The following is a 13,974-nucleotide window of genomic DNA, read 5'->3' on the forward strand; positions in this document are numbered from 1 at the left end:
CTGAGAACATAGCTCATATATGAAGGAGACACACTGTTTATTCAGTCTACAGACAGCTTGCTTTGAATATCCATTTGCTAACCCACAACCGCCCGAAGCAACCTACTGCTCAGGAACCCCTACTTTGCAATTAAAGTCATTAAACACAGAGGTCAAACTGTTTTGAAAAAAGGCAGCAGGCTAGGCAGGGCCACAGTATGGTTATTTCCCTCTATCTGCTGGAGGTGAGGACTAGGAAAGCTTTTCCAGCAACCAGACAGTTCAGTGTGTCTTGGTTAGCTGCACCTGCCTTCTCGCCTTTGCTTTTCTGTCCTGTGATTAGAGAACAAAGCCACCAGCTGAGGAATTGGTTGCCTGAACCAGTAGGAGCAAAGTATTCCTCGAAGAGTTCAGCCCTAATCAGGGGCTGAGGCGTTCTCAGCCAGCTGCGGTCAATGTTAAGCCAAGTAGGAAAGTGTACATCAGCTGGAGAATTCCAGGGCCTTTCTCGAATTTTTTTCATTTTCTTTTCTTTCTTTTTCCTTTTTGTCCTGAGACAGGGTCTCACTCCATCATCCCGGCTAGAATGCAGTGGTGCAATCATGACTCACTGCAGTCTTGATTTCCTGGGCTCAGGCAATCCTCACATCTCAGACTCCCAATTAGTTGGGAGTGCAAGTATGCGGCACCATGCCCTGCTAATTTTTTAATTTTTTGTATTCTTTGTAGGGACAGGGCTTCACCACATTTCCCAAGCTGATATTTTTTTCTTGTAAAATTTTATTTTACTTTGTTTTAGAGATGGGGGTCTCTCCATGTTGCCCAGACTGGAACGCAGTGGCTATTTCCCGGTGCGATGGTAGCCCACTGCAGCCTCAAACTCCTGCCCTTAAGCCATCTTCCTGTCTCAGTCTCCTGAGGAGCTGAGACTACAGGCATGAGAGGTCTTTGCATTTTTCAGTCATTTCGTGGGATATTGTGCTTACTCTGTGCAGGATGCTCTTCCAGGAAGTGGGAATATATCAGGAAGTAAAATCCTTGACCTCATGGAGCTTATATTCTATCTATATATAGTGCTTACTATGTGCTGGCACTTTTCTTTTTTTCTTTTTCTTTTTTCTTGAGATGGAGTCTCATTCTATGGCCCAGGCTGGAGTGCGGTGGCATGATCTCAGCTCACTGCAAGATCCACTTCCCAGGTTCACGCCATTCTCCTGCTTCAGCCTCCTGAGTAGCTGGGACTACAGGCACCTGCCACCACGCCAGGCTAATTTTTTGTATTTTTAGTAGACACGGGGTTTCACCATGTTAGCCAGGATGATCTCGATCTCCTGACTTGGTGATCCGCCCACCTCAGCCTCCCAAAGTGCTGAGATTACAGGCGTGAGCCACCACGCCCGGCCGTGCTGGCACTTTTCTAAGCACTTTACTTGTATTGATTCTTTAACCTTCACAACATTGTAAGTTAGGTGGCATTATTATCCCTGGTTAAAGATGCTGATACTGATGTACAGAGAGATTAAGATGTTTGCCTAAGGTGAAATGCAACCCAATCTAAACCAAAAACTATGGTTGAGTGCTCCCACAGGGCATTACTTCCTTTTAGATCCTGGGGCAAAAATTGCCCTACCTCATCAGTATTACATTATTATTATTATTATTACTGAGACAGGGTGCCACTCTGTCACCCAGGCTAGAATGCAGTGGCATAATCATGGCTCACTGCAGCCTTGATCTCCAGGGCTCAAGCAGTCCTCCCACCTCAACCTCCCGAGTACCTTGGACTATGGGTGCCCACCATCATGTCAGGCTTTTTTTTTTTTGAGACGGAGTCTTGCTCTGTCGCCCGGGCTAGAGTGCAGTGGCCGGATCTCAGCTCACTGCAAGCTCCGCCTCCCGGGTTTACGCCATTCTCCTGCCTCAGCCTCCGGTGTAGCTGGGACTACAGGCGCCCGCCACCTCGCCCGGCTAGTTTTTTTTTTTTTTTTTGTATTTTTAGTAGAGACGGGGTTTCACCGTGTTAGCCAGGATGGTCTCGATCTCCTGACCTCGTGATCCGCCCGTCTCGGCCTCCCAAAGTGCTGGGATTACAGGCTTGAGCCACCGCGCCCGGCCTTTTTTTTTTTTTTTTGTAAAGATGAAGGTCTCACTTTGTTGCTCAGGCTGGTCATGAACTCCTGGGCTCAAGTGATCCTCCTCCCTTGGCCCCTGAGTGCTGTGATTTATAAGTAGAGAGCCACTGTGCCTGGTTTTATTACACTATTCATGAAGGGGGAAAAGGACTGTCTTAGTCACTTGGGCTGCTATAATGAAATACCAGACTGGGGTGGCTTAAACAATAAACATTGATTTCTCACAATCTGGGGGATGGAAGACCAAGATAGGGGTGCAATAGAACCAGGTTCTGGTGAAAGCCCTCCCCCTGGGTTACAGGTAGCCATCTTCTCATTGTATTCTGACTTGGTGGAAGGAAAGAAGGCTGGCTGTCTTCCTCTTCTTATAAAGACACGAATCCCATTATGGGGACTCCGTCCTTATGACTGGATCCTGTATGGGAGGAAAAAATCAATGCTATAAAAGATATCATTAGCCGGGCGCGGTGGCTCAAGCCTGTAATCCCAGCACTTTGGGAGGCCGAGACGGGCGGATCACAAGGTCAGGAGATCGAGACCATCCTGGCGAACACAGTGAAACCCCGTCTCTACTAAAAATACAAAAAACTAGCCGGGCGAGGTGGCGGGCGCCTGTAGTCCCAGCTACTTGGGAGGCTGAGGCAGGAGAATGGCGTGAACCCGGGAGGCGGAGCTTGCAGTGAGCTGAGATCCGGCCACTGCACTCCAGCCTGGGTGACAGAGCAAGACTCTGCCTCAAAAAAAAAAAAAAAAAAAAAAAAAGATATCATTAGATCAACTGACAAAATTGGAATAGAGATGGCCAATTAGATAAAAGCATATAGGCCAGGTGTGTTGGCTCACGCCTGTAATCCCAGAACTTTGGGAGGCCGAGGTGGGCAGATCACCTGAGGTAAGGAATTCAAGACCAGCCTGGCTAAAATGGTGAAACCCTGTTTCTACTAAAAATACAAAAAAATTAGCTGGGCATGGTGGTGCACAACTGTAATCCCAGCTACCTGGGAAGCTAAAGCAGGAGAATAGCTTGAACCTGGGAGGTGGAGGTTGCAGTGAGCCAAGATCGCACCATTGCACTCCAGCTTGAGCAACAAGAGTGAAACTCCATCTCAAAAAAAAAAAAAAAAAAAACAGCATATACATTTATGAAGTGATAACTGCACTATGATGACATAAGAGAATGTCCTATTCTTGGGAAACAGTCATCAAAATATTTAGGGGTAAATAGCTAATATATGAAACTACCTTCAAATACTTCGGGAAAAAGTTTTATACACACAGATACACACTCATACACACATGCACGCACACACACAGAGTGAGAATGGGCAAGCCAGAGGAATAAAATCATAACACAAATGATGTTAATTAGGTGAATCTGGTAAAGGATACATGAAAGTTTCTTTCTTTTTTTTTTTTTTAAGAGACAGGGTCAGGCTTTGTAGTAATCCAGCCTCAGACTCCTGGGCTCAAGAGATACTCCTGCCTCAGCCTCTTGAGTAGCTAGAACTACAGGCACAAGCTACCATGCCCAGCAGACGTTTCTTTACTTTTTGGGGAAGGGAAACAGATATTTATGTTTAATAAAAAAATAAATTTCCTCCTACAATTGAGATTGAGGGCCATGGGTCATGCCTGCTGGCTCATTGTTTCAATCCTTTTTTTTTGAGATGGAGTTTCGGCCGGGCGCGGTGGCTCAAGCCTGTAATCCCAGCACTTTGGGAGGCCGAGACGGGTGGATCACGAGGTCAGGAGATCGAGACCATCCTGGCCAACACGGTGAAACCCCGTCTCTACTAAAAAATACAGAAAAAAACAAAAAGTAGCCGGGTGAGGTGGCGGCCGCCTGTAGTCCCAGCTACTCGGGAGGCTGAGGCAGGAGAATGGCGTAAACCCGGGAGGCAGAGCTTGCAGTGAGCTGAGATCAAGCCACTGTACTCCAGCCTGGGCGACAGAGCAAGACTCTGTCTCAAAAAAAAAAAAAAAAAAAGAAAAAAGAAAAGAGATGGAGTTTCACTCTTGCCGCCTAGGCTGAAGTGCAATAGTGCAATCTTGGCTCACCGCAAACTTTGCCTCATGGGTTTAAGTGATTCTCCTGCCTCAGCCTCTGGAGTAACTGGGATTACAGGCTCCCGCCACCACGCCCAGCTAATTGTTGTATTTTTAGTAGAGACGGGGTTTCATCATGTTGGCCAGGCTGGTCTCAAACTCCTGACCTCAGGTGATCTGCCTGCCTTGGCCTCCCAAAGTGCAGCGATTACATGTGCGAGCCACTGCGCCTGGCCCAATTCTTAAATATAAGCAACTATTTGAATCCCAGTGAGAACCAGTTACTATTCATTCCCCTGAGACATGTTCCACTTCTTCCTCTATTCGTAGATTATATTAGTAACTAAAGAGAGTAAGAGTCTGCCTGAGGCATGAATATATTTTCTGCCTTCAAAGGCTAGAGCCAGAGAAAGTGCCTCTCTCTGACCGTGAGGGAAGGAGAGTCTTTGAGTCACTGAGTGGATATCTGAGTCTCCACGCATCCTGCTGACGGTGTGTGACTATTGCCTCCAGGTCACCACACCTGGCACACCCGGATCACCTCCTTCAAGACCTTCACCCACTCCATGTTTTTGTTATTCATGGCCATAGCTGGGAGGACCACTTTGTTTCTGCCTTCTTGAGACACAAGTGCTACCAGTTTCTTTGCAAAGACATGGATAAGAGGCTCATCCTGGCTGAGAAGGAGACGTTTGTGGTGAGTACTAGTTTGCTGATGTCACTGAGGCCACATTTCTGGGCTCCAGGGAGATCAGGGTACCCACCTTCCTGAACTGGGTCACTATCTCCAGGATGTGACTGCTGAAGCCTGTGCACACCACTTTGGTGGGACCCCACCCACTGCTTCACCTGTTTCGATATCACCAATGTTTTGCCTCCCATGGTTGAGTGTCTTTAATGGCAACTGCACCCACACCACGCCAGTCTGTGGATGTTTCTAATGCTCTTTTGATTTTTGCAACTTTTCATAACTTTGAAATTGTTACTCAATAAAAATATAAAATTGTACGTATTTGTCCAAATGTGTACATGTGCATTTTTCTGGGGAGAGGATCAGTCCATGGGTGTTTAGGTTGTCATGAGAATATGACAGAAGAAAGTGACTTAGATGTGGCATCTTGATTTGTGAAGAACAGTTTATCTGGCTAGGCGCGGTGGCTCATGCCTGTAATCCCAGCACTTTGGGAGGCCAAGGTGGGCGGATCACCTGAGGTCAGGAATAGCCTGTAGTCCCAGCTACTCCAGAGTCTGAGGCACAAGAATCACTTCAACCTGGGAGGCAGAGGTTGCAGTGAGTTGAGATGGTGCCACTGCACTCCAGCCTGAGCTACAAGAATAAAACTCTGTCATAAGAAAAACAAAACAACAAAAAAACAAACAAAAAAAGTTTATCCTTTATTGGAAAGAAGTTTGCACTTTAAAAAGGAGAACTATGTTATTTTTAAGTAGTGGATTCCAATTTCTGCTACTCAAATCTGCTTTTCACCTTAGCAACACAGAGGTATGTAAAAACTAGTCTGTAGTACCTGGTTGACCTCTGTTCTTCATTCACTGAGCAGTCTTTAAGAACCTACTGTGGCCGGGCGCAGTGGCTCAAGCCTGTAATCCCAGCACTTTGGGAGGCCGAGACGGGCGGATCACGAGGTCAGGAGATCGAGACCATCCTGGCTAACACGGTGAAACCCCGTCTCTACTAAAAATACAAAAAACTAGCCGGGCGAGGTGGCGGGCGCCTGTAGTCCCAGCTACTCGGGAGGCTGAGGTAGGAGAATGGCGTGAACCCGGGAGGCGGAGCTTGCAGTGGGCTGAGATCTGGCCACTGCACTCCAGCCCAGGCGACAGAGCAAGACTCCATCTCAAAAAAAAAAAAAAAGAACCTACTGTGTAGCACACACACATACACATATTTTAGAGACACGGTCTCACTCTGTTGCCAAAGCTGGAGTACAGTGCACAATCATGCCACACTGCAGCCTCGACCTCCTGGGCTCAAGGGATCCTCCTGCCTCAGCCTCCCCAGTAGCCGAGACTACAGGCACATGCTACTATACCCAGCTTTTTTTATTTTTTATTTTCTTTTTTTTTGCAGAGACATGGCTTTGCTATGTTGAGCAGGCTGGTTTTGAACTCCTGGCCTCAAGTGATCCTCCTACCTCAGCCTCCCCAAGTGCTGGGATTAGAGGTGTGAGCCACCGCACCCAGCCAGTAGCGTATACTCTGCTAACAGACACACAAAGACAAAACATAGGTACTTGTTTTATCTTTGTGTTATTTGTCTTTTGAGAAGCCTACAACCTAGTAGAGAAGAAGCCTATGGAAAAATAACTGTGATTTTAGTTAGACAGTGTTTAATATCAGGCCAGGTGTGGTGGCTCACACCTAAAATCCCTTTGGGAGGCCAAGTCAGGTGGACCACTTGAGGTCAGGAGTTCGAGACCAGCCTGGCCAATATGGTGAAACACTGTCGCTACTAAAAATACAAAAACTAGCTGGACTTGGTGGTGGGCGCCTATAATCCCAGCTACTCAAGAGGCTGAGGCAGGAGAATAGCTTGAATCCAGGAGGCGGAGCTTGCAGTGAGCTGAGATCAGGCCTGGGTGACAGAGCAAGACTCTGTCTCAAAAAAGAAATAAAGAAAGAAAGAGAGAGAGAGAGAGAGAGAAAGGAAGGAAGGAAGGAACAAAGGAAGGAAGGAAGGACTGAATATCTCCAACGGAGGAACCAGAAAGCTGTAAGAGTTCAGAGGAGAGAATATTTTAGGCTGAAACACATTGGGTAGGTTTCCCAGGGAAAGAGTCATTAAAGCTGAACTTTGCAACATAAATGAGCTCTACAAAGGTAGACAGTGTGTTTATGTGTGAATGTTAGTGTGTAGAGTGGGCAAAAGGCAATGTTGGTAACAAGGAACATTGGCAGTTGGGCTAAAAATTTCAAATTTTTGTTTAGTAGAAAATAGAGTGAGTGTGGAATTTTGAGCTGAAAAATAACATAGCACTATCCTTCTGGAGGAGGCAGAAAAGGGAAACAGGGCCTGACTCTAGCATGTGCCTCTGAGGTTCCCAACATGGTGGCAGAGTACAGAAGGCAGGGAGCCAGGGGTCCCAAGTAACGCTGAGGGAGGGATGTAAGCTGCCCACCAATGCTAGATGTGTAGAAATGAAAGCTAAAACCTTCTTCAGCCTGGAAGTCAAAGAGAAGCAAACTGTCATGTGGCTCCCAGGCAGGGAGGCAGGGGGAGGCTGCTGCCAGGGTGCTCCCTCCTCCCCATCCGCAGATCTGCGCCACCTCTTGTGAGCACACCTGGCAGATGGCAGGGTCATCTGGGCGGGGGTAAATGAAGGCGGTGGTGGGGTGTAGCACACCCCAGGCCCTGGATGACATTACAGCAGTCCTAGACTAGGCCTCCTTTTGGAGCGTTCTCAAGGCTGCCAAAATCTGAGGGCTCACAGAACCAACTCTTTTGTTGTCCAGCTATCACTGCCCCCTAATTACTCATGAATACTTCTGCATGGCAACGCTGTGGCTATGAGGTTTTTTTTTCCCCCCATGGAAATAAAAACATAGCTCCAATTATCCAGAAGAAAGACAAATGCCAGCTCACCTGATGCAGCCAGGCCTTTGATTTCAACAAGGGTATCAGGAGTGTTGAATCCACACTCTCATTTCTCAGTTTTTCAAGTGCAGAACTGGATGAGAATAACTCAAAGTTCTGCAGGCTTAGACCCTGCATGAGCTCCTACTTCTCTCACTGTGAAGGAAGCGCCCAGCAATCCCCCCTGCTGCTGATCTTCATGAGGGAGTTCTTTTGAGCCAGAGAATTTTCAAACTGAAACAGACTTTAGAGGTCCTTTACTTCAATTGTCTTCAATATAAATGAGGAAATGAAGGTTCCTAGAAGATGAGTGGTTTGTCCAAAGTCATATGAACAGGGCAAAGTACAGCCAGAATCCAGATCTCCTGGTTCCCTGTCCAGTGTTAACTATTAATAGTTGTAGGTTCCCCCAAAAGTTCCTTATGAACTCTTTGAACTTCTCTTGTTTTCTGGAACTTTCTCTAGAGGAAGTCTCACAGGCAGTAGACTCAAGAGGATGCTGCTGCCCTTGTGGGGTTCAGGTATGAGGTGATCAGGTATGATGACATGGCCTGAATCTCTGAAAGGCTTAAAGGAAATGGAAAGACCTGCTATTTAACAAGACCTGAAACAGGTGTCTTGCTTGTTCACAGAATCTTTCCAGAGAATACCATAATACGTCCTGAAAGAGAAGAGAAAATCATAAAGTTTTAAGGAGATTAGATAGTTGAGATTAGCTTTTTGTGATCTTGCAATGTTTTCACTTATTTCCAAATCGTATAACACTGAGTATGTTGAGCAATCAGGTGAAAATCACATGCAAACAGAGTCTAAGTACTGATAAGAATCCTAAAGGTAAACAATGAATTCCTACTAATGGCTAAGTCACTAAGGTAAGATCCAGTCTAAATACACACCCTTGGTTAAATAGGGTTTCATTAGCTCAGGTTACAGTGGCTCAGGGAAATTTTTCCTTTATGCTTGTCAAGTGAAATTAATTATATATCATCCATCAATCATTGCTGCCAAAGAAGTTCTAGGTGCATATTAAGGAATCCACAGCAGCTCCCCCACTGGACCCCCACCCCCACTCCCTACTCCTTTAGGAGCCCTCTGGGGCATATTTTGGTGCCTATAGGTAAAAGTTCCTGAGATTTTCTGGGAAGTCACAACTTACGTTTTTGGCTGATAACCTGTAAAAGTTTCCCTTTTCAAAACTTGACACTTGGTGCGTGCTTCAAGTTACTCACAAATATTTGACTTTGTGGAGTGTATCTCAGACCGCACAGCACATTAGATTCTTGCAAGTTTCCAGTGTTAAATGTTTCATAAAATAAGTAATGCAAATAATTCAAGAACATTTAAAAATAGACAATAATTTTTAAAGTTATAATCCATGTCCTCACCACTCCATTATTGTTTGAATTTTAATGTATTTCCTTCTATGCATTTAATGTATTTCCTTCCATGTATTTTTCTTTTGTATTCACTCTTTTCTCCTTATTATAAAAGCAATGATGTGTAGTATAGAAAATTCAGAAAGTATGGATAAGAAAAGAACATAAAAATCAGCCATTAACTAATTTATAGGATGGACAAAGTGGCTCATTCCTGTAATCTCAGCACTTTGGGGGGCTGAGGTGGGCAGATTGCTTGAGCTCAGCAGTTCAAGACCAGCCTGGGCAACATGGTGAAACCCTGTCTGTATTTAAATTAATAACTTTAAAATTTTAAAAATAAAACCCGTATTTATCCAGACATAATGAACCTTCCCAGTCTTTTTAAAATGCACGTATTTTTTGTTTGTTTGTTTTTTGAAATGGAGTTTCACTTTGCCTCCCAGGCTCACTGCAACCTTTACCATCTGGGGTTCAAGCGATTCTCCTGCCTCAGCCTCCCGAGTAGTTGGGATACAGTCTCTGACCACCATGCCTGGCTAATTTTTGTAGTTTTAGTAGAGACGGGGTCTCACCATCTTGGCCAGGCTGATTTTAAACTGACCTTGTGATCCACCGGCCTCAGCCTCCCAAAGTGCTGGATTATAGGTGTAAGCCACCGCGCCTGGCCTAAATGCATGTATTTTATTTTACTTAATTGTAAGCTGCTTTTTCACTCACCTTGCAAAAAAACATACATATGGGATGTGATGCCGGGTGTGATGGCAGTCGACTTAATCCCAGCTATTTGGGAGGCAGAAGCAGGAGAATCATTTGAACCCAGGAGGTGGAGTTTGCAGTGAGCTGAGATCAAGCCATTGCACTCACATCTGGGGGATAAGAGCGAGACTTCTCTCAAAAAAAAAAGAAAAAAGACAAGACATGAGGTCTCATTATGTTGCCTAGGCTGGTCTCAAAATCTTTAGCTGAAGTGGTCCTCCTGCCTTGGCCTCCCAAAGTGCTGGGATTACAGGCGTGAGCCACGGCGTCTGGTCAAGACATTATTTTTTAGAGCAGTATTGGGCTTATGTCAAGATTGAGAGGAAGGTGCAATGATTTTGACATACTCCTCCCCCCACACATGCATGGCCTCCTCTGTTATCAACGTTCCCCACCAGAGTGGTATATTTATTACAATTGGTGAACCTACATTGACACACCATTATTACCCAAAGTCCACAGTTTACATTAGAGCTCACCCTTGGTATTGTATATTCTATGGGTTTGGACAAATGCACGACAATTTCCACTACCCTAGTCATACAGAGTATTTTCACTGCTCTGGAAATCCTCTGTGCTCTGCCTATTCATCATTCCCTCCCCTCTAATCCCTAGTGACCAAAGATTTTTTTACCATCAGGAGTCCAGGAGTCTCTCTCTCTCTCTCCCTCTCTCTCTCTGTTTTTTTTTTTTTTTTTTTTTTTTTGAGATGAAGTCTTCCTCTGGCTCTGTTGCCCAGGCTGGAGTGCACTGGCATGATCTTGGCTCACTATAACCTCCCTCCACCTCCAGGGTTCAAGCAATTCTCGTGCTTCAGCCTCCAGAGTAGATGGGATTACAGGCACCTGCCACCACACCTGGCTAATTTTTATATTTTTAACAGAGATGAGCTTTCACTATGTTGGCCAGGCCGGTCTCGAACTCCTTGGCTCAAGTGATCTGCCTGCCTTGGCCTCCCAAAGTGCTGGGATTATAGGCATGAACCGCTGCACCTGGCCCATGGAGACATTTTTTAACAGATGGGCAAAGACATGACCATAATTGACAATTGATCATTTCCAGAATTAAAGTCATTTGGTAAATAAGACCCTGTGGTAATAGAGTAATAATAATATTTTAGTAGTACTTGACACTTTACTATACCATCCCACTCATTCCCATAACAGTTATATATTTTCAAAAATCTATGTTCCGCCGGGCGCGGTGGCTCAAGCCTGTAATCCCAGCACTTTGGGAGGCCGAGACGGGCGGATCACGAGGTCAGGAGATCGAGACCATCCTGGCTAACACGGTGAAACCCCGTCTCTACTAAAATAATACAAAAATCTAGCCGGGCGAGGTGGCGGGCGCCTGTAGTCCCAGCTACTCGGGAGGCTGAGGCAGGAGAATGGCGTAAACCCGGGAGGCGCAGCTTGCAGTGAGCTGAGATCCGGCCACTGCACTCCAGCCCGGGAGAGCAAGACTCCGTCTCAAAAAAAAAAAAAAAAAAAAAAATCTATGTTCCAATTCTCATCCTTTCCCTAACTCAGTGGTTCTTAAATTTTGGTCAGTATCAGAACCACCTGGGGAACCTGATACTCTCACCAGAGCCCAGATCCTATCCTCTGTGCTCTTTATTAGCTCTCCAAGTCAATCTGATAACACACATTTGTGAATCAGTACTTTTAGTTTACAATCTGACAGTTTTCAGAGCTGAAAAACATCTTAGAAATCATCCTGCTGCTGCCGCGCGCGGTGGCTCACGCCTGTAATCCCAGCACTTTGGGAGGCCAAGGCGGGCGGATCACGAGGTCAGGAGATCGAGACCATCCTGGCTAACATGGTGAAACCCCGCCTCTGCTAAAAATACAAAAAGAAACTAGCCGGCCGTGGCGGTGGGCGCCTATAGTCCCAGCTACTCAGGAGGCTGAGGCAGGAGAATGGCGTGAACCAGGGAGGCGGAGCTTGCAGTGAGCGGGGATCATGCCATTGCACTCCAGCCTGGGCGACAAAGCGAGACTGTCTCAAAAAAAAAAATAAAATAAAATAAAAATTATCCTGCTGATGTCTTTACAAGAAAGTTGACAGAGGTTTGGAGATGTTAAGTGACTGCTCCAGGGTTGCACAGCCAGCCAGGACCTGAGCCATCATCACCCAAACATAGTTTTCGTACTGGATTGACCAAGGCATCACTCCCTCCTTTCTGCTGTCTAGGGGCCTCCAGGCTCACAAGTGTCCCTGCAGTGTTGGTGGCTCACAGCCACAGCTCTTGTTAGAAGCCAAATATGATTTCCCAGAGAAAGCTGCTCTTAAGAGTTTCTAGCACTGCCTTACCTAACCACAAAAGTACTTATTCTGTCTGAGAACAATGTATTCTGTGTAGTGGCCCCTGAGATAAGTTTTTAAAGCACTATAAATTCTTCTGTTGAGGCGAAGAAATTTCCAAATTAATCTCTTCACATTAGGACATTATCACTTTCCACAGAAAACCATTTCTCCATCTATCTAGGACTTTCACTTCTTTCCTACCTAAAACTAAACGCATTCGTTGATTTTCTCTGACTTTTCTGAATCTAATGCCTGGATTTTGACTCATATCCTCACAACCTGAGTCTACACATTATAAATGATACAGCTGCAGGATGGCACTTATTAATGCAATGTTTCTGATTTGTTTTTATTTTTTGTAGGGGGTAAAAGGAGTAGAAAATGATGTGTTTTCTTCTTCTGTGAAAATACTTGGTTGTTCTTATTAAGCTTTTGGCCTCCTGGAGCCTCAGCAACAAGAATATCTTTGAAATGCCCACCATGCGTCCTCATCCTTCTCAAGTGAATTGATTGGTCTTGTTAACATGACTCCTTAGTAAACTGGTTGATAATACCTGGTGCAGTGAGGTGGTGGAGGCATTTTCATCCACTCATAGTGGGATGGACTTGGTGCTACTTTGAGAGGGAAAGTTGGCAATACAGATTCAGATTAAAATGTAGGCATTCTGGCCGGGCGCAGTGCCTCACAACTGTAATCCCAGTACGTTGGGAGACCAAGGCGAGCAGATTGCCTGAGGTCAGGAGTTCGAGATTAGCCTGGCCAACATGGTGAAACCCCATGTCTACTAAAAATACAAAAAAATTAGCCAGGCATGGTAGCGTGTGCCTGTAATCCCAGCTATTTGGGAGGCTGAGACAGGGGAATTGCTTGAACCAGGGAGATGGAGGTTGCAGTGGGCCGAGATCACACCACTGCATTCCAGCCTGGGCAACAGAGTGAGACTCTGTTTCAAAAAAAAAAAAAAAAATTGGCCGGGCGCGGTGGCTCAAGCCTGTAATCCCAGCACTTTGGGAGGCCGAGACGGGCGGATCACAAGGTCAGGAGATCGAGACCATCCTGGCTAACACGGTGAAACCCCGTCTCTACTAAAATACAAAAAACTAGCCGGGCGAGGTGGCGGTGTCTGTAGTCCCAGCTACTCGGGAGGCTGAGGCAGGAGAATGGCGTGAACCCAGGAGGTGGCGCTTGCAGTGAGCAGAGATTGCGCCACTGCACTCCAGTCTGGGCGACAGAGCGAGACTCCGCCTAAAAAAAAAAAAAAAAAAAAATTAGCCGGGCATGGTGGCACGCGCCTGTAGTCCCAGCTACTCGGGAGGCTGAAGCAGGATAATTGCTTGAACTCAGGAGGCGAAGGTTGCAGTGACCTGAGATCATACCACTGCACTCCAGCCTGGGTGACAGAGGGAGATTTCATCTCCAGGAAAAAAAAAAAAAAAGAAAAGTAGGCATTCTTTGTACAGTTCTTTTAGGAAATTATTCTATAGAATTGTTAGCACAAGTGTGCAAAAACATATGTACAAGGATGTTAAACATAGTGTATTTTTGTAGTAGTAATAAATAAATAAATAGACCAGGCTCTGTGGCTCACACCTGTAATTCCACCACTTTGGGAGGCTGAAGTGGGAGGATCACTTCAGTCCAGGAGTTCATTCAAGACCAACCTGGGCAACATAGGAAACCCTGTCTTTAAAAAATAATTTAAAAATTAGCTGGGCGTAGTGGTGCACACCTGTAATCCCAGTTACTCAGGAGGCTGAGGAGGGAGGATTGTTTGAGCTCAGT

At 45.8% G+C, this 13,974-nt stretch overlaps 1 pseudogene; it reads right to left on the reverse strand.

The window, feature by feature from the left end:
• Positions 1-4,671: 4,671 nt before the first annotated feature.
• On the reverse strand, positions 4,672-5,039 carry LOC117077266 (annotated as a pseudogene).
• Between the last annotated feature and the right edge of the window lie 8,935 nt (positions 5,040-13,974).

This window comes from Trachypithecus francoisi, unplaced genomic scaffold (genome assembly GCF_009764315.1).
Source record: "Trachypithecus francoisi isolate TF-2019V2 unplaced genomic scaffold, Tfra_2.0 Lachesis_group0, whole genome shotgun sequence".
Lineage (NCBI taxonomy): Eukaryota > Metazoa > Chordata > Mammalia > Primates > Cercopithecidae > Trachypithecus > Trachypithecus francoisi.